This window comes from Petaurus breviceps, unplaced genomic scaffold (assembly GCF_028583685.1).
Source record: "Petaurus breviceps papuanus isolate PSGF00001 unplaced genomic scaffold, PetGlider_PUasm1.0 551, whole genome shotgun sequence".
Classification (NCBI taxonomy): Eukaryota; Metazoa; Chordata; class Mammalia; order Diprotodontia; family Petauridae; genus Petaurus; species Petaurus breviceps.
This window is the reverse complement of record NW_027186372.1, coordinates 16340257-16344870: the sequence shown is the minus strand read 5'-3', so window position 1 is coordinate 16344870 and position 4614 is coordinate 16340257.

The following is a 4614-nucleotide window of genomic DNA, read 5'->3' as shown; positions in this document are numbered from 1 at the left end:
AATAGTAGTCTTACAGGATATTCCCCCTTCCAATCTGCTCTCTCCCATATCTTCTCTCATACCCCCTTTGACTTTTCCAGTAGGGCATAGTTGATCTCCATGCCCTAGTAGCTATATATCCTATTTCCAAATTACATATAAAATTAATAGTATATATATGTACATATATATTTATTTATATTTAAACATTTGATTTTAAAATTTTGAGTTCCAGGTTCATTCCCTTCCTCTCTTGTCACCTGCCCTTACTGGAAAGATATGCAGTTCAGTATAGGTTGTACATGTGTATATCATGCAAAACATTAACATAGTTGATATATTGTAAAAGACTGACTATATTTCTCTCCCTCCTATCCCAACTCCTACTAGTTCTATTCTATACTTTGATCCTGTACCTTTTCAAAAGAGGGTGCTTCCAACTTCCCTCCCCCCCAGCCTGCCCTCCATTCTTCATCCCCCATCTCATTTCCTTCCCCCCCTGCTCTCCTGTAGGGTGAGATACCCTATTTAGTGTATATTTCATTCCCTCCCCAAGCCAAATTCAACGAGAATAACGTTGACCCATTCCCTTTTGCCTTCCTATTCTTCCCCTCCATTGTAACCATTTTCCCTTGTCTCTTCTATATGAGATAGTTTATTCCATTCTGTCTCTCCCCATCTCCTATCATTATATTCCTCTCTCACCTCTTAATTTCACCTTTTAAATATCATCCCTTGTTATTAAATAGGTCCTATGCCCTCTATGTCTACCTGTAAACATATATACACACACTCACATATGTATTCATATGCCCATATACCCTCCGACATATATATATATATATATATATATATGTATATGTATATAATCCCTTCAATTATTTTCATACTGAGAAAAGTTCCCTCAGTTACAATTAACATATTTCCATGTAGGAATGTTAATAGTTCCACTTTGATAAGTTCCTTATGGTTTCTTTTCCCTGTTTACCTTCTCATGCTTCTCTTGCTTCTTGTATCTGAATGTCCAATTTTCTATTCAACTCTGGTTTTATCATCAAGAATGTTTGAATGTCCTCTGTTCCACTGAATGACCATATTTTCCCCTGTAACATGATATTCAGTTTTTCTGGGTAGGTGATTCTTTGTTTTAATCCCAGCTTCTTTGCCCTCTGGAATTTCATATTCCAAACCCTTTGATCCTTCAGTGTAGAAGCTGCCAGTTCCTGGGTTATCATGATTGTTTCCACAATATTCAAATTGATTCTTCCTGGCTGCTTGTAGTATTCTCTCCTTGATCTGGGAATTTCAGGAACCTGGCTATAATATTCCTGGGAGTTTTCTTTTTGGGATCATTTTCAGGAGGTGATCAGTGGATTCTTTCAACCTCTATTTTGCCCTCTGGTTCTAAAACATCAGGGCAGTTTTCCTTGAGAATTTCTTGGAGGATGATTTCTAGGCTTTTTCTTTGATTATGGCTTTCAGGTAGCCCAATAATTTTTAAATCATCTCTCCTGGATCTATTTTACAGGGTAGTGGTTTTTCCAAAGTGATATTTTACATTGCCTTCTATTCTTTTAATTGTTTGCATCTGTTTAATAGCATCTTCATTTCTCATAAAGTCATTAGCTTCCATTTGCTCCAATCTAATTCTGAAGGAATGATTCTCCTCATTGAACTTTTGAGATTCTTTTTTCATCTGGCAAATTTGGCTTTTTAAGGCATTCTTCTCCTCATTACCTTTTTCAGCCTCTTTTGCCATTTGAGTTAGTCTGTTTTTTAAGGTGTCATTTTCCTCTGTCAGGCTGTTGACTCTCATTTTGTAATTTTCTTGCAAAATTCTCATTTCTCTTCCCAATTTTTCCTCCTCTTCTCTTATCTTCTTCTTAAGGAACTCTATGGCCTTTAACCAGCTCGTATTTTCTTTTAAGCTTTTGGTGCAGGAGTTCTGACTTCACTGTCTTCCTCCTGTTCCATGCTTTGATCCTTTTTGTCCCTCAAATGGGAGTCTAATGTTGGGTTCTTCTGTTTGCTTTGTTTCCTTTGCCTGGGTATGTTGCCACTCAATGACTTGACTTTTGGGCTTTTTGCCACAGTAGGACTCTGCTACCAGACAGGGAAGCTTCTTAACAAATGCTGGGGTTTTCTCAGTTGAGAAAATGTATTAGTTGGGTGCCCTCTCTGAAGCCTCCACACACTTTGGCAAGCTGGACACACACCTTGGGACCTCCATCCTAGAATGCAATCTAGATCCAAGCAGGATAAAGCAAGAGCAATTACCCCTCAGACTGGTCGCTTGGTCCCCTTATATTCTGCTGTCCTCAGCAGAAGGTTAGCTTCTCTGTGTCATTTTGTGGGTTCTGTAGCTCCAAAGTTTGTCCAGAGTCCCCTTTTAAATGAATTTGGGAAGGTGGAAGCCAGAGCCGCATGAAAGTCATGTTTCTACTCCACCATCTTCACCCTAATTTGTTCTTTAAAAGCTTTTATTTCATTTTTTATCCCTTGCTTCATTTCTTCCAGATATGCATGTAATCCTTGTGGAAAATGTTTTTAAGTCTGATTGTAGTTGTAGAATTATTTTCTCCTTTTTTATGAATTTCTAGATTTGCAATAATATTTTCTATGAGTTGATTTCTTATGCGATTTACTCATTTCTCTATAGCTTTCATTCCTGAATTGATGCCCTGTTCCAGAGCCATATTTTAGGCCCTGTTAAAATTTTGAGTGGGGCCCTGTTTGACTATGGGACCCCAAGCTTCTTGTGATGGCCTACACCTTTCATCCTTAGACTCCCTAAATCTTGATGGATCTTCAGGATACTCTTTGGTATCTCAGAATGGAGTACTAGCAACCTTAGCAAAGTAGCAAACTGTGGACCTTTACTGACATGCTCAGAGCAGTTGAAATAATGTGTTGATTACCCCCTACTGCTGTTCCCCAGAGCTGCAGTGGTACTAAACCTGGAAATTTCTCATGAAACCCTTTTCTTCTTATTGCCTCTGGACACAGAGCCTGGAAAGCTATCTTGGTCTTATTTCTTGTCATGCTGGCAGGCTATCCTGTACTTGTTCTAACTTTGCGATTGACCATTGGATTCTGTCTGACTTTTTCTGCAGTTATGGGTAGATGAAGTCATGCACTCTTTGAATATCTTGGTCATTACTTGTTTTGATGCAAACTTCATGGTCTTACAGGCAAAGTTATGTGGGAGCTGGAAGATTTGCCTCCCATTAGAAATCCATCATATCAGGAATTCCTAATCTTTACTTTTCCCCTTGCACTTAGAACTTTAATCATAGAAGGCAGGGGTGAAGTTCCTCTCTCTTCTCCTTCCCTCTACCATCCATGGAGTTTGGCCAGGAGCTAATTGACCGGTTGTTGACAGGTCATCCAGCTCTTTTCAACAGAGAAGAAAGCCAGATATTGATTTAAGAGATAATTTATCCAGGCAATCAGGAGTTGAACTGCAAAGGACTTGACAAAAGGAACCCAGCCAAACAATTAGCCTAGCAGAAGCATTGTATTCAAGGTAGAAGAATATGGTAGAGAAAACATAAGAAAGGATATTGGCGTCTAGCAGTACCAAAGGCATGTATTGCCTTGGCCTTGTTTGATTCCTATTTATACGTGTACCTCACTGCCAGTTTACTCTGTGTAAGTCCCTCTTCCTCCCACTGACAGTGTGAGAGAGTATGTCCCAGGTTTATGGAGGGACTATTTCGTAGCTACTGTTCTTATTATTCTTAGGAAATTCCATAGTTTGGAACTATTTCTACAGACTGATTATTCAAAGAAAGCACATTTTGCATACTGACAGGGATTCTTGAATTCAGGGCTAGTCAGTTATCTCTCTGAAGACTTAATCTTTAACATGAGGGAGATGAATTGGAAGAGATTTCCCAGAGGTGATTAAAAGTAATTGAAGAATGTTTTCCCATCCCAAATATTTGTCATCTACATTCAAGATTGAAAATTAGAATCTCCTTGTCAAGAACCTGTGAGATAACTAATGAATTTGTCACATTGCATCATTATAATTCTAAGTTTTTACATAACAATCTTCTGTTCAACTAAAATCTTTCCACAATACCTAATCCTGTCATTTGAAGGCAGATTTAGCTGAGACTGCATCAATATATTCAACATTTTGTCCTAATACATAGGCTAAGTCAATAATAAAGCTAACTATTTTTGATGATAGGACTGTCCTTAAAGCATAGGTCTAACAATTATATTCTTCTGCTCAAGAAGATTGTTGACCCCCTACTTCTAGGATAAAATACAAACTTTTGTTTGTCATATTATTCTCTTTGTAATCTGGCATCAAACTTCTATTTTTGGACCAATTTCACATTCTTTCTCCTCACATATTTCAGTCATCCTGCATATTGCTTACTTCCTAAACTTGATGTTCTATTTCCCACCTCCATGCCTTTCTACAGACTGGCAGCCATATTCAAAATGTGTTGTCTCCTCACCTCTGTCTCATGGTGTAAAATCATGCACAAGCAGATTTCCAGAGGAGTGCTGCTGTGAACAGCTTTCAAGGTTCTGATTACATAGTATAGTGAGCTCTCTATTCAATAAAATAATCACAGCAAAACATTCATAGCAAATCAAAGTACAGCATTCACCATG